Below are 25,822 nucleotides of genomic sequence, written 5' to 3'. Positions count from 1 at the left end.
GAATTATTTAGGAAAGATGCACAGTCTCCTTCTTCCCTTCATGTTTTGTTCCCTTTGTACCTCCCAGCGTCTATGTTTGGCAAATAGGAGGTACACCACAATATTTGTACATTGAGTAAATGCATGAAATCTATCACTGGATTAAGTCTTTTAAGAGCGAAGAGACGTAGTTCCAGAACAGATTGTTTTATCCCTTGCAGAATTGTTTTTCCTGAATTGTATTTGGTATAAAGCCCTGGGTTTGTATTGAGAATTTCTCTATTAATCCTATGGAAATCATATTATTGGAATACACACTTTTTACCTTATGGAGTGCCTCCATAGCGTTTCTTTTCTGGATCTACTATAAATAATAGTCTTGCTCATTTTGAGAAATTGATTTGTCTTTATTTTATGGGTACCATGAATTGTTTTATCATTCAGAGTTCCCTGAGCAAAATTTGTAGCTCAAAATAACAGTATAATTGTGCTTTTTGACTAATTAATTTCACTTTTATTTTTGCCAACATGTTTGTTTTCACTTTTTAAAAAAAATTTGTAGTTTATGACTTGGCACATGTTCTCAATTGCTTATTGGTGTAACTTATGTGTCCATTTAAGTGATCTTAAATGTCTTTTGCAATAAGATAGAGTATTAACAGATAGAAATTATAATTCAAATTAAATAAGACATTAAGTTTATCATATAGGACTTGACAGTTGGTAATCTCTGCTTTTAAATGTCACTGAGACAAGACACTCTTATGGAGTATATTTATTGTTTGTTCTACCACCCACCTCCTGACTTCTGGAAAAACAACTCTTCTGGAAACTGCTCATCTTCCCTCTGCAGTCATATAGTTTTCTGACCAACTCCACTTCCTAGAACCTGTTGATGACTCCAGGGTTGGGCAACCAAACCACGCTGTTCTACTCAAGCACTTCTTGGGTTGTTTACTTGTTTCTTGGGGTGGGAAGAGTAGTGTGTGGGAGACAGCCCTATCCTATGATGGACTTGAGATATGAAACTTTGGAACTGTGAGTGATCATATGTCCTGCCACATGGAGAAAGCCTAGTTCAGTGTGAGGGGAAAAAAAAAGTTGGCACAGAGCAAAGAGACATCAAGTGAGAGAGAGAAAGTAAGAGACAGAGGAAGAAGACTTGGTAGCATTCAAATCCCTGGTTCTGCTGGTTCATGGGACACAACTGAGTCTTTTCCTGCCATGTGGTTTAGATGTTCACCCTTTCTTTAGATTTTGTGAGCTAACTAATTCTTTTACTTTTTTCCATATTGACTCAACTGGGTTCCTGTCACTTTCAAGCAAGAGTCCTTACTCATATATGTTGCTCTTAAGCTTTACTTTTTATTTTTATTTATTTATTTATTTTGTCTTTTTGCCTTTTCTAGGGCCGCTCCTGCGGCATATGGAGGTTCCTAGGCTAGGGGTCTAATCAGAGCTGTAGCCACCAGCCTATGCCAGAGCCACAGCAATGTGGGATCCAAGCCATGTCTGCGACCTACGCCACAGCTCATGGCAATGCCAGATCCTTAACCCACTGAGCAAGGCCAGTGATTGAACTGGCAACCTCATGGTTCCTAGTCAGATTCGTTTCTGCTGCACCACAATGGGAACTCCTCAGCTGTACTTCTTATAGCACCACTGCCTAAAACATTTGAATTTTCTTTTGCAAAATACTAGATTACAGGTGTTTTTGGAAACCTTAAACTTAAATTGTTTGCTCTTCTAATTGTGTCAAAAACTAAACCCAGACAAAGCTTATGGGTGATGTAGGGACATGATAATGAGCATTGTCTAGATTGTTCTACTTCTATCTTCATGTCAAATAAATAGAATCCAGAGTTCCTGTTGTGGCGCAGTGGTTAACGAATCCGACTAGCAACCATGAGGTTGCAGGTTCGGTCCCTGCCCTTGCTCAGTGGGTTAACAATCCGGCGTTGCCGTGAGCTGTGGTGTAGGTTGCAGACGCGGCTCGGATCCCGCGTTGCTGTGGCTCTGGCGTAGGCTGGCAGCTACAGCTCCGATTGGACCCCTAGCCTGGGATCCTCCATATGCCGCGGGAGCGGCCCAAAGAAATAGCAACAACAACAACAAAGACAAAAAAAAAAAAAAAAAAAAAAAAAAATAGAATCCTACATGCCTGGGTGGGTAGAATGGAAAGAAGATAGACATTAGATCAGGCAGACCCAGAGCCTGTCTTAGCTATACAACTTGGCCAGTTGATCTCTCCTAGTTCCTTTCTTCCTTCCTTCCTTTCCCTTTTCCTTCCTCCCTTCCTTCCTTCCTTCTTTCTTTCTCCTGTCAGCATGATATGGGATCTTGGTTCCCATTACCAGCGATCAGGGGTCCAATCTGGGCCACGGCTGTGTAGTGTCCTAACCACTAGACCACCAGGGTGTTCCCTCAGTTTCATCTAAGTAACTCGTGGAAGAACAATAGCATCTGTCTCACAACGTTATCAGAAAAAAACACTGCAAAGCCTTAATACCATGTTAACATGTAGTAAATAGGAGCTGTTATCCCTATAGAAGGAACTTCTGAGAGCTTTAGCACTGAGAGTTTTAGCAGTTTGCTTTCAGCTTTCAAAACACAAACACACACACAAAATCTGCATAAATGTATCTGCATCCTTTGTACACATATTACTTCCATAATTCCCTTTGTAGAAATATCCTTTTATAGCCCTCTTAGGATTTTGCCCTTGAGGAAGCATACAGACATTTCTAAACTGCTGATTTTCCTCTTTATCTACTGATAAAGCTATGTGAACTTATTTTGTTCACCCTCTCCCATCTTCTTTCTCCCCGCCGCCGCCCTTAACTATCAGTGAGAATAGAGCTAAATTTAATGCTCAATTGCATAAAACTAGGTTAAACTACTCATGACCTCCTTAGTTACTTAACAGGTATTGTTTTATTCTTTAAGTGATCATATTGTGTGGGTATCTTTTATGTAAGGAAGCATTCTCAAATTATTTCTGAAAGCAGGCAGCAAGGTATGAACAATAAATGTAAATGAAAGAATGAACAGACCCAGACTATTTAGCACGCTCAAATGGAGGATGGTCAGGTCAGGAGAATGGGGGTAGCAGCCCTTATGTTTGACAGTTGTTGGAAGATGTGTTCTGAGCTCCCTGAAGCCCACTCTTCAGGTAGCAGACCCGCATGGGAGTTTCTGTTCTCACTTCTGGTCAGGTTTTGTGGGAGGAGCCTCTGTCTTTCAGACTCCATGTTCCATGCAGCCCATTGCCTGCCATCCTTGGAGAGGAACCATGAGGTCAACATTTCTTCAACTTGATTCAGGGTCTTGACCAATGAGGGCGAGACCAGACAAAGGATGAGACTAGACCAGTGCTGGACACATAGTAGGTATTTAGAGAGTTTACATCTTACTTATTGGTTGAGACTGTAATTAACCTTTTCTCAGAGTTCCCATCATGGCTCAGCAGATATGAATCTGACTAGCATCCGTGAGGATGCAGTTTCGATCCCTGGCCTCGCTCAGTGGATTAAGGATTTGGAATTGCCATGAACGATGTTATAGGTCTCAGAAGCAGCTTGGATCTGGCGTTGCTGTGGCCATAGTGTAGGCCAGAGGCCGAAGCTCTGATTCAACCCCTAGCATGGGAACCTCCATATGTCGAGGGTTATGTCCATATGTCCAGCTGTAAAAAGACAAAAAAAGAAAATTTTTTTTCTCTCTTAAGAAGGCTTGTCTCTCCCTTGTGTCTTTGTTTCTCTAGTTTCATGATACCTACACTTAGTGTTAACCTGCCTGTTTCCTCTGAAAGCACAGGAGCTCCTTGAGGTTAGAAGCTGTGTCTTACTCTTTGTTCAAATGCCAGCGTATCTCACAATGCTAGTACATAGCTTTCAAAATATGTTGAAGGAACAAAATACATGTGTTACAAAGTCCAAGCTTGTTCTGCTCACCACACAACAGGACAATAAATCAAGAGACAAGCTGTTGATTCAAAGAAAAATGACTTTATTCAGAAAGCCAGCAGACCAAGAAGGTGGCAGACTAATGTCACAAAGAACCACCTCCCTTCAGTCATAATTCAGGTCCTTTTATACCAGAAAGGGTAGGGGGAGTGGTTAGTTGTTGCAAAACTTCTTGGTGCATCCTTTGTTCTTGCAGCTGTTTATGTAGGTCAGGTACCACGTTCCTGTAAACCCCCAGCAAAACATGTTATTCTCTGTTCTTCAACTTTTGATCTAAAAATATAATACTTTTAAAAGTCATAGCCTTAAAAATAGGTTATCCTGTATATATCAAGCTATAGGCAGCATCCTTTTGCAAAAGGTGCAGAACCAGGATAACTAAGCACAAGTGACAGAGGGCAGAGGTTAAAGTTAAAGAAAAAGGAACAGATCCAATATGAAGTCAGATTTGTTCTTCTCTATAACAAATGAATAATAATCTTCACTGAGAATATTCTCAACATAGCAAGGGAAAAAAAACCATGGAATGTTTCATTTTTTTCATTGTCTCAAGAGGTAAAAATACAAAAGAAACTAATTATTTACTACTGGGAATAAAACGAAAATTGACATTATTTACCACAAATATGTTGTTCTCATTTCCAGGAATCAGCTTTACTTCTTTTGTAAAGAACACTTAGTCTCAGGGTGATGTCTTACATTTAAAGGGAGATAACATATTAAATTCACTTCATAAATGTCTTCATCTCTTCTTTAAAAAAAAAAAGCAAACAAAACTTTTTCTACCTATTTTTTTGAAAGAAAAATAAACGCTGGGAAGGTTATCTGGGACAGTAGGTTTCAAGTTTCTACTTCAAGTACTTGTGCCATTGTCAGCCTGTTTGTCAGCTCAAGAGCCTCTGAACCCCAGAGAGTCTTTTGGGACAGTCACTGTCTGGTCACCATTCTACTCCAAGAATGACATTGGGGGCTACACAGAGTAACAGCTACTGAACGCTCAGAAATCCTTGATTAAGAATAGAAAGTATGGGGAGTTCCCGTCGTGGCGCAGTGGTTAACGAATCCGACTAGGAACCATGAGGTTGCGGGTTCGATCCCTGCCCTTGCTCAGTGGGTTAATGATCCCGCATTGCCCATGAGCTGTGGTGTAGGTTGCAGATGTGGCTCGGATCCAGCGTTGCTGTGGCTCTGGCGTGGGCCGGTGGCTGTAGCTGCAATTCAACCCCTAGCCTGGGACCCTCCATATGCCGCGGGAGAGGCCCAAGAAATAGCAAAAAAAAAAAAAAAAAAAGAATAGAAAGTATGTTCTCATGTGAGACACATCACTTCCAGACTAAAGAAATGGTTTCCTGACAATTTTCTGAGCTAAATCAACCACACATCCTCTCAGTTAGTCAGAAGCAGCAAGCTGAATGAGTCAATGTAACCTTCACCTACTGTGTTTATCTACATCTGATTATTGAGTGTCTCAGTTGTAAAGAATAAATAGATAGGGTTATTTTCCTAAAAGTGGTCTCCTTCACAATATAGGTGAGGAAAGCTGGACAAAATCTCAAGGGAATTAATTTCTTTATTTTTTCACTATATTAGGTAAGAACTCTCCTGTGGTACTAATTTCAAATAATTCTCCATAGGTGTTTATTTTTAACAATAAAGGGCTGATTCTCCCATTTCCTTTGGTTGGTGCAAGTCTTTCCCTGGTTCCCAACCATCCCTGTCTCTCTTGAGCACCTGTGTCCACAGTCTGCTCTCAGGGACTTTGGGGGACTGACATGCAGGTTAATCGGAAAAATCTAGAACCAGGCAAGATAATGGATCACTAGTTTTTTTATGGAGATACAACTTGGAGATATCACAGGTTTTGTTTCAGACCATCAATAGAGTTACAATAGAGTTACAATAGAGTTACAAGAATATTTTGTTCTCCCGGCGCATATAAAACTTATGTTTACACTATATTGTAGCCACTATATTGTAGCAACAGCATTATGTCTAAAAATATATGCTTAATATTAAAAATAGTTTAGTACTAAAAAATTCTGACCGTCATCTGTGCCTTCAGCACGTCATAATCTTTTTATTATTGGAGGATCTTTTCTGAGTGTTGATCACTGCCGACTGATCAGGGTGGTGGTTGCTGAAGCCTGGAGTGACTGAGGCAATTTCTTAAAGTCAGAAAACAATGAAGTTTGCTGCGTCGATTGACTCTTCCTTTCATGAACGATTCTCCACAGGATGCAATGTGCATTGATAGCATTTTTCCCACAGTTGAACTTCTTTCAAAATTGGACTCAGTTCTCTCAAGTCTCATTGTTGCTTTATCAACTGATTTTATGTAATATTTTAATCTTTGTTGTCATTTCAACAATCTTCCCAACATCTTCATCAGAAGTAGATTCCACTTTGAGAAACCACCTTCTCTGCACACAAAGCAGCACGCTCATTATTCATTGCAGAATGTATTGCCACAAACCTTCAATTTGTAAAAATTGCAGAGCACAGTAAAGTGAAGTATGCCTGCAATACGAAGTTTTCAGACTTTTGATTCGTTGCAACTGCACCGATCCCTTGTTATCAAGGAGCTTTTGTGTATGTTACAGAATATAACCATATCTGCGTACAGCAACAGTGTCTTTAAAAATATTTGTAGGGTTGTGTGGAGAGTGGTCATATAATTTATCATCCACATCTGAACTCCTTTGAGAATGAAAGGGGGGCCTGTTAATAATTATACAAGAAAAACCAGCATGTGCAGACATCTAGTTACTAGGCATTTACTTTTCTTGTTTTCTCTGCTGTCAGCCTGATTTCTCTTAATAATACCATAAGCTGCTCTGTGAGAAGGCATTATTGTGATTCTTTTATATCTAACCACCCAACTGTCTTTTGCTCAGAACTGTTCAAATAAAGACAAATTGTTATTATCAAAACCTTTATGTACAAAACATCCTCCAGAGGACTTACTTTTACTCACAGACCAGGGTTCTGATCCAGAAATCAGTCTTTGCCTAGAAAAGCTCAGGTAGAGTGAAATTACACTTAAATATAGTTAGGTAGCCCGTGGAGAAGGTGAGGATGGACAGGAAAGCCTACCTTGCCTGGGTCTGTTCCTTTCTAGGCAGCTCTAATCTAACTCTATGGACCTCACTGTCTGTTTGGGGAGAGTTCACAGTAAGGCCAATTCAATCAAAGTGTAGAATAAAATGTGGGAATTCCCATCATGGCTCAGCAGAAACGAATCTGACTAGTACCCATGAAGACACAGTTTTGATCTCTGGCTTCAGTCAGTGGGTTAAGGATCCGGCATTGCCATAAACTGTGGTATAGTTCACAGATGTGGCTCGGATCCTGAGTTGCTGTGGCTGTGGCACAGGCTGGCAGCTGCAGCTCCAATTTGACCCATAGCCTGGGAATCTCCATATGTCGCAGGTGTGACACTAAAAAGACAAAAAAAAAAAAAAAAATTTAAAAAGAATAAAATGTGTCAAAAATAAAATTACCTTTAGTTTCATAAGAAATAGATAGGATGTCACACTTTTAGAAGGAAATGGGGGTTGAAGACCATGCCATGAATTCAAACTCATGATGAGATTGAGATTCAGCCTCAAAGATTCTGGGGATTTCTATCTTAACCAACACAGAAAGAAGAGACTGCTTCCTTTTTTAGTTTCTGGTCTCTTTCACAACCTTGATGGTTAGGGGATTGTTTAACTTGTGAAATGCCTTTTGTACGATCTTCTCTGGAAGATATTTTGTTTATGGTCTGATACTGTGCCAGCTTTTTCACAAATCAATCTTTCTTTTCTTTCTTCTGCCCTCCCTCCCCTCTATCTCTTTCTCTTCCTTCCTTCCCTTCTTGCCTTTTCTTCCTTCCTTTACTTCTTTTCTTTTTCTTTCTTTCTTGCTTGCTTGCTTGCTGTCCTTCTTTCTTTCTTCCTTTCCTTCTTTCTTTCTTTCTTCCTTTCTTTCTCAATTAACAGCCCTTTTCCCCTCCCTGCCACCTCACCTCTACTTCTCTCTGTCAAACTCTCAAAATTGGCTACAAGAACAATAGATTAAGAGAAACATCTATTTAAGTATTTAACAGCAATGGAATAGTTTTTACCCTAAGTTTTGTGTAAAGAATATGTTTGTTAATATTTTATTAAAAGTATCTTATGTAAAGAACGTTTTGCATGATCCTAAGAATTTTCTGCAATAAGCTAAGGGGTTTTGGCTATAGCACAATGTGTAAGTTTCAGAAACTGTGACTAGCCTCTTAATACAGTCAGTTTCCAAAATGCCATTCTTACGCTTAATGGATTTGTTTGCTTTGCCTGGTATGTTAGCCAGTTAACTTCCATTAAGATGTATTGTGCACAAAGTGTTTTTATTTTTGTTTTCACTGCAAAGGCTATATCAATTGATATTGCCTGGGTTTAAATAAACTCAGTTTATTTTAAAATGTTTTGATACAGTGTACTGGGAAGTTCTTTTGTAATTTTAAACAATCTTTGTTGGCAGAAGAGAGAGACAATCTTTCTTTCTAACAGCTTTATAACATATTTTTCACATGTACGGACAGAACTGTGGAAAATTGTTTTCTACAGATGCTTAAGCATTTTAGCTATCTATGAAGAAAGTTTTTCTTTATTTGATTGGCCTATTTAAAAGACATCTGCAACTTATTTATGTATTTTTTTTTAATTTATTTTATTTGATTTGATTTATTTTATTTTATTTATTTATTTTTTTTTTTTTAGTTTTTTTTTTATTTTCCCACTGTACAGCAAGGGGGTCAGGTTATCCTTATATGTATACTTTGCAATTACAGTTTTTCCCCCACCCTTTCTTCTGTTGCATATTTATGTATTTTTTTAACTCACCCTGTACTTTTTCTTTCTGGAGAACCAGCCTATTATCCACCCCTTAGTCATCCAAGTTTAAGGTATCATGGACCTAGGCCAGATCAGTCAAGAGTCCTTATTTGCCTGCACACAACAAACATTTCAAGGATGGACAGGTAATTCTAACTGTCAAGAGGAGGAGTTCCCTAGTGGCCTAATGGTTAAGGATGTGGCATTGTCACTGCTGTGACTCTAGTTAATGCTATGACTTAGGTTCAATCCCTGGCCCAGTGAACTTCTGCATGCTGTGGACATGGCCAAAAAAAAAAAAAAAAAAAAATTGTCAAGAGGAGAGGTGTTTTCTTTTACTGGGATCTGCAGCCATAAGGATAATGGAGCCTAGCGTGGCCAGGAGCCATCTCTGCCAGTACTTGGAAAGAGCCTAAGACAACACAGGCAGAATGGAGAAAAGAGCCTGATGCATTCATGTTCTCCTGAATCTGTTCACAGCCGACCTGTGATGGGCTGTCCAATTACTTAAGACAATAAATTCTTTCTTTTTCTTTCCTCTTAGAGTGGTTTAAAATAGATTTCTAACTGAACTTTGAGAAAGTTCCAACATGCCCATTAGTCTTAAATTGAAATGCAGGGTCACACAGTCATACTTGTTTTAAGACAGAACACAGTTTTTATTTCTTATTGTATCCCAACTCCAATGGGAAGCTTCCCAGTAACAAAACTAAATATCTGCCTTTATTTTCTAGATTTTTAAAAAATTCATTATTTCCGGAGTTTCTACTGTGGCACAATGGGACTAGCTGTGTCTTGGGACCACTGGGACACAGGTTCAGTCCCCAGCCTGGCACAGCTGGGATCCAGCATTGCTGCAGCTGTGGCTTAGGTCGCAACTGTGTCTGGGATCTGATCCCAGGCCCAGGAACTCCGTATGCCACAGAGCAGTCAAAAAAGGAAAAAAATTCGTTATTCACAGTAGCGTTTTATCCTGCTCAACCTGAAGGTACTAGAAAGAATTGAGAAGACATAAAGCTATGGATTATACTTGATCAAAGACCAGAAAACCTGCCATTGCCATGTGTTAATTTGTAGTGTCACAGGCACTAATATATAAGGCTGAAGCAAAGACCCTTGAAAAAATGAGCAATAAATGCAAAGACCCAGACAGAATCCATGTTAATTTTATATTACTTAAAAGCCTTTTTTATTGGATATATCTCAGCATATGTCACACCTGCTGACCAGTCACTCTTATGGAGAGGACAGCCAGGTCACCACGTTACTCAACCATTGTACAAGCTTTATTCTTACCCTTGCCAAGTTGATGTGACTATGCAATTTACACTCCAGGGAAATTTTGGCTTGTCATACTTACTCAGTTAACTTACCCATGAATTTGTCATTATAACTTGAATTCTCTGGATCTAATACCTTTAAAAATAGAAGCAAGGATCTCAGGATCCTAATTCTGTTGAATGAGTCACTTGTTATTTCTGCCAGCGACCCCCTTGGGAATCAGCCTAAGGTCTAAATCCTACAAGAGTCATGGATGGATTTCCTAATGGATTATGCAGAAGGGTGTGGAAAGCTGTGGCTTGGGAACATCTTGTGAGTTGCAGAATGAAAGGCAAAGGAACACATGCTATCAACATTCCTTCCTCAGCCACCTAACAGTTCATCATCAAGGGGACAGTCTCACACACAGAATAGACAACACTTTGCTGAAATAAATGTTAGCAAATCACTTTACTCTGAGCCTTAATTTCTCTTTTTAAAAATGGCAACACGCTTTCCAAGTATGTCTGTAGTGTAGAATAAATGAAGAATCAATGTATATGTGATAATTTAGAAGTTAAGTTTAGAAATTAAGGCTCAGCCAGTGTGACCTTCCAACATGTTTCGGTCCCATTTGCCTCACCATCACCTGCCCTCATCTCTCCAAATGCTTACTTAGCCTTAAATACCATCTGATCTCTCTTGTCTCAGGAAGCTTTGCAAATACCATTTCTTCTGACCCAGTATTTTCCCCTTTCTCCATACCCCTGTCTAATTTCCACTCATCGTTCAGTTCCTGTACTTATCCTGCTTTCTTAACCCCCAAACTGGATCTGAGTATTTCTTCTATAACAGTTTCTTATATGATGCAGTACTTGCCTGTTTTCTTATTTGTTCTCTTCGCTAGCAGGGTTTTGCCACTGAAACCAAACTTGACATGATGTGAAGAATACCACAGCAGTTTTCACATTGGATAATCGTAGGCCTAGAATCTTCCTAAAAGAAGTAAATGAATGTGACATGAAATGTTTAATTTTGAATTCTTCATAAATAGTATTCCATATCTTCTTCGGCATTACTGTAGCTGTGGCTGTAGGTCACATGTGCCACAAGCACAGCAAAAATCAATCAATCAATCAATCTGTTTCCTCAAATTTTCCTTGTGCACTGATCTGAATCCAGATGAAGAACTGAACTTGAAAATAAGAAGTGTAACTGAGTATATGCCACATCTACCATATTAGTAATGTTTTTTTCTAGATTAGAAAGGGACCATTATTTTATACAGTCTGGAAAACTGATAAAATTCCACTATATCTATTTGAAACAATGTCTCAGAAGATAACAGTTGTGTTTAGTCAAATGTACTAAACTTGTTTGATCAACATTTGCATAAAAGTGTGCTGGGCAGGAAAACCAGGAAAATTTCTTTTGTAAACCATTAGGTCTTTATTTAATAACCCCTTTGGGGGAGGCTGTGCACCTGGCGTGTTAAAGAACAGATCAAAAATTAAAAATAGCCCAGAGAATTCCCCCTTTTTTGCTCTTGCTTCCAGGGGCTCCTCGATGTAACCAAACTCTTAGGTCTTATGCCTTTGTAGTTGCAACTTGACTGCTAATTTTCCCTAAAATAACCTTCTGTGTGAATATGGGAAACAACCGATGAAGTTTGTTTTTCAGGTGTACTGTATAGTGATTTGACTTTTGCCTCCATTATGAAATCATCATTACAGTAAGTCTAGTTACCATCTGTCCTCATACAAAGTTATTAGAATATTATTGACCATATATATTCCGTATGCTATATATTACATCCTTGCGGTGTATTTATTTTTTAACTGGAGGCGTGTATCTCTTAATCCCCGCTGTCTATTTTGCCCCCCTCCCCCAGAAACCACCTGTGTATTCTCATCTAGGAATCTGTTTTCATTTTGTTTGGTTTCTTCATTTTTTAAATATTCCACATAAAAGTAAGATCATACAGTATTTGTCTTTCTCTGTCCAACTTATTTCATTTAGCGTGATACCCTCTAGATCTATCCATGTTGCTGCAAACAGCCAGATTTCATTTTTATGTCTGATCAGTATTCTATTTATCCATTCATCTGTTCATGAACAGGTTGCTTCTACATTCTGGCTATTGTAAATAATGCTGCAATAAACATTGATGTGCATTTATATTTTTAAATTAGTGTTTTTGTTTTCTTCAGGTTACTATCTAGAAGAGAAACTTACGGATCAAATGGCAATCCTCTTTTCAGTGTTTTGAGGAACCTCTATGCTGCTTTCCGTAGTCTCTGCACCTATTTACAATCCCAGATTAGATTTTTCTTGGCTCCAGCTTTATACCTTGGGGATAACAATGATCAATTCTGGCCCTTCTTAAAAAAGAAAGAGGGAAGTGGCCTTGCTAATTTATGGGAAGATAGTAAATACTCTTGGGGCCTGACTCCTCACAATGCAGGTGAAGAATCAGAGAAATCAAGGATTTCCTTCAAAATGGCAGAGGCAGTTTAGCATCCAGGTGTTCCCCAGCCCCTCTCTTTGGTTTTGGTTGTTCACCGCTTGTTCTGGTCAGCTGGTGGAACGTTGGGCTGTCCAGGTCTGTTTCTGAGTTATTTGTGTCTAACCATTCCCAAGGCGGTAGAACCTGACAGTATTTATTTACAGTCTCTCAGGAGTGACAGGACAAATATAATTAACATTTGTTCTTTGAGGGAGAAATTTACCTTCAAAAATAAACTACAAGTAATTTGGAGTTAGTTTATGAGCAACACGAGTAACTCTGTTCTTCATTTTTTTTTTCCTAAAATACTAAGAAATAGCTAAAAGCAATGAAACTAATGTTGATGGTGGCTCGAAAACAACGTCTAAAGATGCTTTCACAGGAGGAGTTTAGGAGTTCCCGTCGTGGCGCAGCGGAAACAAATCCAACTAGGAACCATGAGGTTGTGGGTTTGATCCCTGACCTTGCTCAGTGGATTAAGGATCCTGCGTTGCTGTGGGCTGTGTGTAGGTCGAAGAGGACGCTCGAATCTGGCGCTGCTGTGGCTCTGGCATAGGCTGGCAGCTACAGCTGTGATTCGACCTCTAGCATGGGAACCTCCACATGCTGCAGGTGCAGCCCTAAAAGGACAAAAAAAAAAAAAAAAAAAAAAAAGAGGAGTTTCAACAAATTTAGACCAGTAACTGATTTATTTTAATAAATGAAGAGAATCTCATTAGGCTTTACAAATTTTGTAACAAGTTCAAAGCATTTACCAGCAAATATCATCTAAATTTCCACAGGATGATCTAACTGAGGTTATTCATTCTACAAAGTCAGCATTTGACTAGCAGAATGTTACAGTTGTGTTTACAATAGGCAAAGGAATTAGAAGAAACCTCCGGTAGAAAATGTATTTGAGATTATTCTTACAATCAGTCGAAGTATTAACACTGATTAGACTACTAAAGGACCAATCTTAGAGTACTTTTTTTCCCCTCCAAATTTTGGGTTAGGCAATGCAAAAGAATATTTTCTTAGAGACAGAATCAAGGCACCAAGTTGTAGTGAGTAGTGTGATAAATTTGTCAGGAGTAAAGTTGGCAAAAGAAAGTAAAAGGGAGCAGGAACAGACAAAGTCTCAGGTCTGCTGGGTGATACAGGTCTGACCCTTGTGAAAGGGGTGTAGGAAGAAGAAGGATGGGTGAGAGGGGAGCTGGGGGAAGAGCTCAGACAGCAGTGTAGCTCTGAGAGAATCTTGGCCAACCCAAAAGGGAACTCTGGTGCAAAGACTGATGGAAGAGGAGGTCCACTTTGAGGAGAGATGGCAAGGCTCTCATGTACCATGCCCATGCCATGGCTGGGGGCTGTCCAGGCTCCTGATGGTAACAGAATTGGAGGCTGTCAACTGACTGCATTCCTCCAGCTGAAGGGTAGATTCTTTGTGTCTAAGTGGCACATCTCAACTATCCTATTAGTCATGAGATATATCTTAAGTTTTATGTTTACACTCCTTCAAAGATGCCCTTAAAGATTTCTTTCGTAGTCTGCACAATCCTGACCAACTATAGGGACACCCTGGGCATGTTGAATAGGAAACGAGTAAAAGCTGTTGGGCTCCGGGACACAGCCGCCTCATGAGAGTCTTATCTGAGTGTCCATTTTCTACTGAAAAGCCCCAAATTGGCAATTCAGTACTCTATACAAGATGATGAAGTACATTTATGACACAAACTCTTATTACTCAACTGAAGGAAATATAGCAACACTGTTACCAGTTGAGCACTGGTAATAGGAGCTCAAACCACCTTACAGATGGCTGGGGCCAAGCTGAGGTTATTACAAAAGATGTTTAATGTTGTATCAGGGACATTTCATGCCCCTCTGCAGTTCTATGATATTGGTTTGGACTCTGATATTCTTGCCTCCTGTTTCTTTCCCTGCTACCCTATCCATCCAGTCTCTGTGCACAACGTGATAGATTTTATATCATCTCAATTTTTTATCATCTATACCTAGGAACCCAGGAACTATTGAGTCTGTTCAGGGGAGTGAGAAAGAGAAGATGACATTTTGAGAAGGAAGGAGACTTTTGCCAGGCAAGGGGGGAGGGGCATTTCAGGCAGGTGAAACAACAGCAGCAAGGTCTGGGCAATATGCAAGTCCAAGATAGCCTCTGGAAATAGCTATTCATCTAGTGTGAGAGTGAGAGAGGGAGAGTGGGGAGGAGAGAGAAGTCGGGGGGGAATTGTCTGGAGGTGAAGGGGGAAGAGGAAGAGTGGGTGCAGTGAAATCATAGACAGTGGCTGCAAGACTCGCTTTGGTTCTTATAGATTTAATATCTTATGAAAGCTTTTTTATGCTACTCTGTGGACACCAAGTGGAAGCTTCTCCATGACAGACCTTTAGTGCCCAGTATAATAGCCTCTAGCCACATGCGGCTGTTTACTTTAAACTAGCCAAAACTAAAATAAATTTAAAATGTTGCTCCCAAGTCACATTAGCCACATTTCAAGCATTCAGTAGCCATCTGTGGCAGTGGCTACTGTATTGGATGGTGCAGATAGAAAATATTTGGATCAGAGTTCCCGTCATGGCTCAATGGTTAACGAATCTGACTAGGAATCATGAGGTTGTGGGTTTGATCCCTGGCCTTGCTCAGTGGGTTAAGGATCTGGTGTTGCCCTGAGATGTGGTGTAGGTCGCACACATGGCTGGGATTCCATGTTGCTGTGGCTCTGGTGCAGGCCGGCAGCTACAGCTCTGATTAGACCCCTAGCCTGGGAACCTCCATAAGCTGCGGGAGCGGCCCAAGAAATGGCATACAAACAAACAAACAAACAAAACAGAAAATATTTGGATCATCACAGAACGTTCTGTTGGACAGCACGGAATGGACCATCCACAACTCAGCTTTCTGCTGTATTGCTTCTGCCTGGAAGAAGACAAAGAATCTTGGGAAAGGAACTTGATGAGGAAATAATTAGGCTTTGCCCAGTAACTGGACATGAGCACTGCTTCAGAATCCTGAGAGATTTGCTTCTTGGCTTCTGAATAAAATCAAACTCCTGCCATGCACACAGCTATGATAGTCCCTGGGTTTCATTTTGAAAACAAATATAAAGCCTAATTGGGAGAAAATATCATAAGAAGAAGACTTCACAGTCACACTGCTTGACTCAAAAATGTGGTTTTTTTTTGGGGGGGGGCACATCCGCGGCATATGGAGGTTCCCAGGCTAGGGGTCTAGTCAGAGCTGTAGCCTCTGGCCTACACCACTGCCACAGCAACTTGGGATCAGAGCCATGTCTGTGACCTACACCACAGCTCATGGCAATGCCGGATCCTTAACCCACTGAGTGAGGTCAGGGATCGATCCTGCAACCTCATGGTTCCTAGTCGGATTCGTTTCTGCTGTGCCACAAGGGGAACTCCTAGACTCAAATTTGCCTTGCCATTTACTAGGTGGGATACCTTGAAAAAAAAAAAAAAAACCTAAACGCTTGATGCTTTAGTTACTTCAGCTGCAAAATAAATATCCTTAAAGAAAAAAATTGCATGACGCTTGATAAAGCAGTAAGGCAGATTTATTCAGGATTATAGTGATAGATATAGGGACTACTGAGATGGGGTTTTGCTATAAGGGAAAGATTGGACTTGACTCTGAACACAGCAAGGAAGAGTGGGGATTTATATCCTGGAGCAGGGTAGGGGATGGGTAGATGAAAAATTAATAAGAGGAAACACCAGGCAAAATTCTGGTTAAACTAACTTAATAGGATTCTTCCTAAAGGTAGGCCTGGGTGATCAGACATCACCTGGGGGATAATGAATCCAATTAGATATTAAGGGTGAACAGACATTGTTGGTAGGGGATTCTGGCTAAACCAAGATAGCAGGCTTCTTGCTAAAACTGAGTGATGCAAAGATGGACAGGGGAGTCTAAAAATTGAGATCTAGCTGGAAAAAGGATTTAGAGAAGCCTGACTAAAGACTGGTCAAGGAGAGATCCTCTACCAATATAGTGACTGTACCTTCTCATAGGTTGTTATGAAGGTGACAAAATCAAATATATGTAAAAATTACAATAGTACCTGTGGATAATAAAAGATTTTAGTGCCCATTAATATTATTAATTGACTCCTAGAGTAATGAAAATAAAAAAAATCAAACCCATTTAAACTTGAAGTCTTTTGCATAGCAAAGGAAATCATAAACAAAATGAAAAGATAGCCCATGGAATGGGAGAAACTATTTGCAAATGAAGCCACTGACAAAGGGTTAATCTCCAAAATATACAAACAACTCATGCAGCTCAATATAAAAAAAATAAACCCAATCAAAAAATGGACAGAAGATCTAATTAGACATTTCTCCAAAGAAGACATACAGATGGCTAAAAAATACATGAAAATATGTTCAACATCACTAATTACTAGAGGAATGCAAATCTAATCTACTGTGAGGTACCACCTCATACCAGTCAGAATGGCCATCATCAGAAAGGCTGCAAACAATAAATGCCAGAAAGGGTGTGGAGAAAAGGGAATTCTCCCACACGGTTAGTGGAAATATAAATTGGTGCAACCACTATGGAAAACAGTAGAGGGTCCTCAAAAAACTAAAAATAGAAATACCACATGATCCAGCAATCCCACTCCTGGGCATCTATCCAAAGAAAACCATAATTTGAAAATATACATATACTCCAACGTTCATTGTGGCACTATTTGCAATGGCCAAGACATGGATGCTACCTAAATGTCCATCAGCAGAGGAGTGGATAAAGAAGATATGATACATACGTAAAATGGAATATTACTTAGTCATAATATAGAATGAAATGCCATTTGCAGCAACATGGACCTAGAGATTATCATACTAAGTGAAGTAAATCAGACAAAGACAAACGTCATATGGCATTATATGTGGAATCTTAAAAAAAGGATACAAATGAACTTATTTGAAGAAAAGAAACAGACTCAAACTGAAAACACACTTATGGTTACCAAAGGGGACAGGTGGTGGGGAGGAAAAAAATGGATCGGGGGTTTGGAATTGGCATATGCATACTGTGATATATGGAATGGTTGGCCAGCAGGGACCTGCTGTATGTATGGCACAGGGAACTCTACCCAATATTCTGTAATAATCTATTTGGGAAAAGAATTTGAAAAAGAATGAATGTGTGTAAATGTATAACTAAATCACTTTGTCGTACAGCAGAAATTATCGCAACATTGTAAATCAACTATACTTCAATAAAACTTTACAAAATAAAATGAGGGTTATAAAATTTAAAGAAATATTATTAATCAGCCAAAATTTTGTCAAACTGGCACTACACAGCACTGGATTTTGAAGGAGAACCTGGACAGATCTGATTTATAAGTGTGAACACATCCTATTACATAGAAAGCACTTAATACCCATTTATTACTGTAGTTATTTTTTAAATGGCTGTATTGCCAGAGACAATTAGTATTTGCAAAATATTGGTAAGTCATTTTATGGAATGCAATTTTTTTATACAGAAACTGGTGGTACTAGAAATTTATAATCCCACAAATTGCCTTGTTCCTCAATATACACAGCTCTAAACTATGTAATGTCCTATGATTTCTCCCCACTCTTTTAAAAACTTTTAGTGCACAATTCAACAAGGAGAGTCAACTATATATCAGCATCCCTCTTAAGGACAAGTTTGGCTAAGGAGAGGTCATGGGTTTTTACTTTCTGGTGTCCCCTGAGAGTGGATTGATGCTGCCTGATGTCATGCACTTTTTTGGTCACAGTAGAACACATGCTAGGTACCAAAATAAGATGTTGAGTAGAAATGTTTTAAAAATCTAGAAAGGAAAAAATAAGCCTCAACAATATTTTTTCCCCGCAAAACTCTACAACAGGGACTTCAGCTTTCTGGCAAGATGGAAAAAGAAGGGCTGAATTTATGCTTCTGGATGAAATAAAAACTAAAATATATAAAACAATGGTTTCCTAGACAACAGACATAAAGCAAAGCAGGAGAGTGATGCTTCAGAGACAAGGAAGAGACAAGGTAGAGCCCTATGATTGCCTCAGTTTACTACACTGAGAGCTTTCTCAGGTCCTGCACAGGGATGGGGATCATTGGTGGGGTCCAGCAGGTGGAGCCCAGCAGACTCTCTGAGCTGATGAAGAGAACTAAAGGTCATGGGAAACGAAGGTGGCTGGAGTTCATAGGACAGAGTATTAAAGAGAAGAAAGCTGCACCAACACAAAACCCCAGATAGTCAGAGAGATCTCTTGAGTATTAGGAAGAATACAGATCAGTGTTCACATGCGAAGAAACTACCCTAGGCCAGGGGGGAGAATCTAAAAGGATTAGAGAGAATAGTGCCTGATCCTCACAAGGGCTAAGAATAGGGTACTCTGCCGCCCCCCAGAATGGAAATTCTCATCATTCATGGGATATTGGACAGAGCACTTGGGAAATTCTTGCCTCAGTAGTGGGAAAGAATGAGTCCTCTACTAGCACTGCTTCAGACCTGCCTGACAAATCATAAAGGCAAGACTCCCAAAGGTAAAACTGTTTCCAAGTAATTTAATTTCATCTCAGAACAAATCGCAAAAATTTTTATGGGAGTGACAAAAAACCAGTGCTGAAGAAGGTGAAGTTCAAATTATCTCTGTATCTCTCATCCAATCAAAAGTTACTGAGCATTCAAAGAAGCAGGAAAGCATGGCAAATAATAAAGAAAATAACGAATTAATTAAAACTGACACAGAACTGATATGTGTTAGAAATGGCAGACAAAGACATTAAAAGTTATTATAAATGTATTCCATATGTTTGCCAATGTTAAATAGAAACACAGAAGATAATGAAAGGACCAGGGGGAAACTAGAGAGATGAAATCTACAGCTAGTGGAATAAAAAATATGCTAGCTAAGATTAACAGCAGAGTAAACACTGCAGAAGAAACGAATAATGAATTTGAAGATGTAGTAATAGAAGCTATTCAAAATGAAACATAGAGACAAAAACAAATTTAAAAAATTTGTTTAAAAAAGCCGAGAGCTGCAGTACAACTTCAGGTGGCCTAATATAGGCATAGTGGGATTACTCGAGTACAAGAAAATAAGTGAGGTGTATAGAACAATAACTGAATAGATAATGGCCAAAATTTCTTCAAATTTGAAAACTGAATCCACAAGCACAAGAAAAATGAAGAAGCAACATCGATTCAGAATAATCACATTTTTCAAAACCAGTGAAAAAGAAAATCTAAAGAGCAGTTCAGGAAAAAAAAAAAACCACATATGTACAGAGGAAAAGATATGAATCAGAAATAATATAGTGAGCAAGATCTTTAAAATACTGAAAGATAAAATTCTATAAACTGAGATTTCTATATGTAGAAAAATAGCTTTCGAAAAATAATAAAACGGATTTCATCAAAATTAAAAGCTATTATTCTTCAAAAGATACCATAAAAAGAAGGAAAAATAAAAAGTATGAGAAGATATTTGCAAACATAGGTCTGATAGAGGATTTCCACTCAAAATATTTATAGAAGGTTCAAAACTCAATAATATGAAATCAAACAACCTAACAAAAAAGTGGGTACACTCTCTGAACAGACACTTCACCAAAGATTTTTGGGTAACAAATAAGCATATGATACAATGTCCAACATAATTAGTCATTACAGAAATGCAAACTAAAACCATAATGAGATATCACCACATATCTGGTGGAATGTATACAATTAAAAATACCAACCATACAAAGAGTTGATGATGTGGAGGAATTGGAACTCTGATACATTGGCAAAGGGGATATAAAATTGGACAGTCACTTTGAAAATTTCTTTAAAAAGTTAAGTGCACGCTCACCACAAAATCCAGCCATTCCATTCCAATGTACTGATCAAGGGAAAAGAAAACTTACATTCATACAAAGACTTATACACAGATGCTCATAACAGTTTTATTTGTATTGGTTAGAAACAGGAAATAGCCTAACAACAATAGATGGATGAATAATCAAACTGTGGTATAGCCATACAATGGAAGGCTACTCAGCAATAAAAAGAAGCAAGTCATTGACACATGCAGCAATTTGGATAAATCTTCAAATAGTTATGCTTAGTGAAAGAAGCCAGATCCCCCCTCCCAAAAAAAAGTGAGCACACTGATTCTATTCATACAGAACTCAAGAAAATGTGATTAATCTCTAGTGACAGATGGCAGATATGTCGGGGGGATGACAAAGATACTTGAGGAAACTTTTTGTGGTAATGGATATGCTCACTGTCTTGACTGTAGTGATGGTTTCATGGGGGTAGTTCTTTGTTAAAACCTATAAAACTGAAAATTTAAATATATGTTATTTATTATATGTGAATTATACATCAATAAAACTGTTAAAAGAAAAAAAAGCAACTCTCTGTTGTTCTTTCCCCTCTCTACAATATTCAACAAAAGCATCACAATTCTACAGAATATCTAAAGGGTTCAAAGCACTAACACTGGATGACCGTGTGACCTGGCTATCTGCAGTGTGGCATGCAGTACTGTGTGATTTGGATTTCATGGCTCTGCACGAACAGGCTGACAGAAATGTACTTCCTTGTGGTCAGCCCTAACGTCGCTCTCCGTATGTGCCTGTATTTCTATATAATTCACAGCATGATAGCGAGTCCATCTGATACTAACCATTGTGCTGAAGATTGTTATGGATCTCACACTCTTGGTGAAATAAAAAATACAACGTGAGCCTCTTCAGAAGCATGAAAAGCAGCCCCAAACTTGTGCTTAGGCTGCTTTTGTATGCACATGTACTTAGAGAAGGTCAAACATAAACAAAATGCAGGTCCAACTGCTTTTGAAGATGTCAGTTCTGACTTGGAATTCAGCAAAAAACTAACAATTTCATCTCACCTAATTAGCCTGTCATATTAACTACAATTTCCTCTTGGTAGTTTTTACATTTCTCTAATTGATCTATGTACTTTAGAAAAAATACTTTTAGAAAAGATCTGATGTACTTTAGAAAAATGACTCTGTTCAAATGATATACTACTTATTTTTATTTAATATGTACATTGGGCATCATTTACAGAATTTGGCCATGGGGGCACTGGCTGGGAACTCTATTATAGCACTGTTTCTATGGGAAAAGCAGAATAAATTTTCAAGATTTCAACTTAATGTGCTTTTTCCAAGCATGTTCTTTGCTATGAACACAGAGTCTGCTTATGCTCTAAAGTACAAACCATTATTATTCAGAATAACTTTACCTATGGAGTCAAATCCTCGACTGGAGATAATAATACCAGTTTAGAAACAAAGTTTTCTGTGTTCCAAAAGGCAACATGGGAGCACCTTCATTCTCAAATTACAAATGAAAGACGTTTGTAACACAAATACAGAAACAAAAGATCAAACATAGTAAAGATTACTAAGATTACTAAGAAGTAGCGGGATGCTACTTCTTAGTAATGAGATCATCATAGAAGACACTTCTTAGTAATGAGATCATCATAGAAGACACTTAGAATTTGCTTCTAACTGATGTTTCTGATTCCAAACTAATATAAGAAATTGACGAAGTTCAATCTGCTTTGCAGGCTGCGAACATCACCGCTGGAAGAAGAGCAGCAGCATGTATTGGAAGGGCAGGAAAAGAAGAAACTGCTTTTAAACCTTAAGTTGAATTCTAACTCTGTTCTTTCTGACTGGTAAAAATAAATTTTGTAGGCACATTAATGGTGTCGAAAATAGATTTTTGTTTAACGACCATTAATCTTTAAACAACATTTAGCCTTTTTATAATCTAAATTTAAATTGTATGTTAATAGAACCCTGTACAATGCTAAAAATTATTTCTGAAACAGACATTTATTGTTGGTTAATTAAATATGTAGTTAAGGGCAGGTATTGTGCCTGATGTTTGTACTTAACAGCATTCAGCACCGTTTACCAGTCATATAGGGGTGTTGAAAAATTACTTTGGTCTTTCGAGTATCAAACTCTATGCTCAGAATATTTGAAATGCTGTGTTTCTCCCTGAAACACCGTCTGAGTAGGAATACTGAATAAATACAGAACATTTGGCTTTTATTTTCCATCAAACTATTTCCACGCGTGATTTAGGAAACCCTTTCTCACAAGCAACCAAGGTGTGAAATCATTCCATTTTCTTGGATTATAATGCTAGGCAGAGACCATATCTTTTTAGTCTTGGTATTTTCAGTGTCTGGCACAAAGAGGTAGCTGGCAGATGGTAGGTGCTCAGTTAATTTTGGTTGAACACATGAATGAGTGAATAAGACCAAATCCTGTGTAGTGTTTAATCTGATTAGACTGGAGTTTGGCTCTAAGGCTATCAGGTGTTGAGCAACTATGTATCAAACTCTGTATTAGTGCTGAGGCTGTAAAGGTGCATGCAACAGACCCCTCAGCTTGAAGGAGGCAGCTATGCAAACAGAGCAAACATTACAGTGTAAGTGCTGTAACTAAAGTGTAAAAGAAGCACAGGTAAAGGGGTGAAGGTTTTTTAGATGAAGCACTACTTATGTTGGGGCTTGAAAATAAGATAAATGAATGCAGAAATTTTAATTAGAAGTTAACCAAAAAAATCTTCAGAATCACATGTTTAACATGTTAACATGACTAGCCATAAAAATGTGGATATATATGAGACCCAGTTTCCATAAAAATTCATGGCAAAATGCTCATACAATATAGCCCCTGAGTTTAAGAGTTATAAGCAACAAATATTCAATAGGCAACAAATATTTTAAGCCACTTGGATGAAAATGACAGCGGTGAGCTGTGATTTTTTTTTTTTTTTTTTTTTTTTGCAATTGCCTCTGTTGTTAAAAAGACAGAGAAGGGGGAGGAGAACATTCTAGGTAAAGAAAACAGCATACGAAAAGGCACTCAGCTGTTAAAGGGGATAGCAAGGTTAGTGCAACTGGAGTTTTGTTACAAGAAAGTAGCCGTCTTCATCTGCATGAGCTGCCTTGACAAAATGCCATGGACTGGTGGCTTAAACAACTGAAATTTATTTCTCACAGTTCTGGAGGCTGGGAAGTCCAAGATCAAGGTGCCAGCTGAACCAGTGTCTGGTGAGGGCTCTCTTTCTGGTTTGTAGATGGCAGCCTGCTCACTAGGTTCTCTCGTGGTCTTCCCTTGGTGCATCCTTCATCAGAGGAAAGGCAGGTGGCGGCCAAGCTCTCTGGATGCCTGAGGGCCCCAACATCATGACTTCATCTAACCCTAATTACCTCCCAAAGGCCCCATCTCCAAATACCATCATCACACTGGGAGGCTTCATTAGGGCTTCAACATAGGAATTGTGGGGGGGGGGGCAGGTGGGCATCATACAGTTCGTAGCTGTGGCTAAGATGGGACCAGACTTGTAGGGGGCACCAGCTAATAAAGGACAATTGTGCCCGGTTCAGGAGTTTGGGATATTTCCATTGTCAACAAGGAGGTTGCAAAAGTTTTTAAGTAGGGAAATGACGTGATCAAAGTATTTTTAGAAAGGTAGCTTTGACAAGCAGCATCTTCTGGCTGCTGCTTCCTGCTGGCTTTAGTAACTTGTTAAGTGGCTAGTTGTCAGGAAGCAGGGCCTACACTCGGTAGGATACAGGGAATTGAAAGATTACTCATGATGTATTATTGGGAAATTGTTGCTAAATAGATGGTGTCAAAATCTTTTGTGATAATCTTTTTTACTTATTCTTTATCCACATGAGTAATTTGAATCATAAAAATGTCTGGCAATGCTTTCATAAAGTTACAAAGCATTTCTTTGTATGAGTGGTTTATTCTTTCATCTTGTTGACAGATTAGTTCACCTCTCCTCCTCTTATTGTGTGATGATAATTTAAGACAAATCCCTCAGGGCTCTCGCCTGTAGTCCCATCTTCTTGTTTCATTACTGTCTTCATTTTTTACCTTTCCTTGCTTTGGACCTTAATTGGAGAGGTCTTCACATTTATTCCTGAAGGACGTTTATTACTGAATAACCCTCACTATGTTTACTTATGCAAAACACCTTTAAGCTGAAAAAGACCCTTGAAAAAGAAATGAAAGGTTTTTTTTTTAAAACAAACATAAAAATTACAACAAAAACAAAACAAAAACCAGAATACACAATAAAGCCTCCTGTAAGAAGGCAGCATCTTGCTATCTGGTGCAAAGATCAAGTCATTTTTAAAGTCATTTAGCTTATGAATAAGAATTTAGAAGGCTTGGAGAATAAAGACAACTTAAAAAAAAAAAAGTCACAGCATTCTTTCTAACTGAAAAGCCCCAAAGGGACCAAGGTTTGATGATGTCCTAGATTTCTGAGAGTCTACACTGAAATGATGATGTCTCTTTTTGAATTGCCACCTTTTTTAGGTCTTTGGTGGTAGGCAAATTTGTTGACACCATCATCTCTTTGTTAATGTCCTTTTTTTTTTTTTTAAGCCCAGCAAATCTAAAGCATCAAATAAATAAAATTTAAGACACAAACATATGATTGAGACTGTGGTGCTTTTCTATTTTTTTCTAGTTTGGAATATTCAGAACCATGGGCTACCATACTTTCTTAAACTGCTATAGTTTTATTATTCTAGGCTATTTTCTTCCCCATGGTGATGACCATCCCAGGTCCTAGACTTAAGCTCCATTTTTTAGTGTTTATTTTTTATTTTTATTTTTAAAAGTTTTTATTAGAGTATAGTTGATTTACAGTGTTGTGCCAATTTCTGCGTTGCAGCACAGTGGCCCAGCCATATACACACACATTCCCTTTCGTGTACTATCCTCCATCATATTCTATCCCAAGAGACTGGATAGAGTTCCCTGTGCTGTGCAGTAGGACGTCTGTGTTGTCCATTCCAAATGTAATAGTTTGTATCTACTAACCGCAAACTCCCAGTCCATCCCAGTCCGTCCCCCTCCCCCTTGGCAACCACAAGTCTGTTGAAGCCCTATTTTGAGTTCACATTTTGGCATCTTTGACCCCTCTTATGCTCTCCCCATCTTCAGTGGGGTGCTGCTCCAGTGAGCACTGAAAGACAAAGCAGGACTGACTGTGTGCCAGGGAGTCGAAGAGTCACACGCAGGCCCTATTTGGGAAACCCTGTGTACATTGTCTTTACATCGAATTATTATTTTTTTGATCTCATGGGAGCCATTTTACAACTCTGTGTGTTGCAAGTAATAGGCATACAAATTCTGTCCTGCCTGGTATGAGTTTTATTGAAGTTTTACGACTTCCATCTCCCTCTGCC

General features: G+C 38.7%; 1 long non-coding RNA gene across 2 annotated transcripts in view; it reads left to right on the top strand.

The window, feature by feature from the left end:
* LOC146405958 (uncharacterized) overlaps positions 1-22,463 on the top strand; it is a 39,991-nt gene extending 17,528 nt beyond the window's left edge. For both annotated transcript variants that reach the window (XR_014845140.1, XR_014845141.1), the window contains exon 3: positions 22,160-22,463. This is a non-coding gene — a long non-coding RNA (uncharacterized LOC146405958). The remainder of the gene's footprint in view (positions 1-22,159) is intronic.
* Positions 22,464-25,822: the final 3,359 nt, after the last annotated feature.

The sequence above is a fragment of the Sus scrofa genome, chromosome 1, assembly GCF_054392235.1.
Source record: "Sus scrofa isolate SSC_HxYL_T2T_F1_AM1 chromosome 1, Sscrofa_HxYL_maternal_Yorkshire_Landrace_v2.0, whole genome shotgun sequence".
NCBI classification, from domain to species: domain Eukaryota; kingdom Metazoa; phylum Chordata; class Mammalia; order Artiodactyla; family Suidae; genus Sus; species Sus scrofa.
This window is presented reverse-complemented; position numbering and strand designations above follow the sequence as displayed.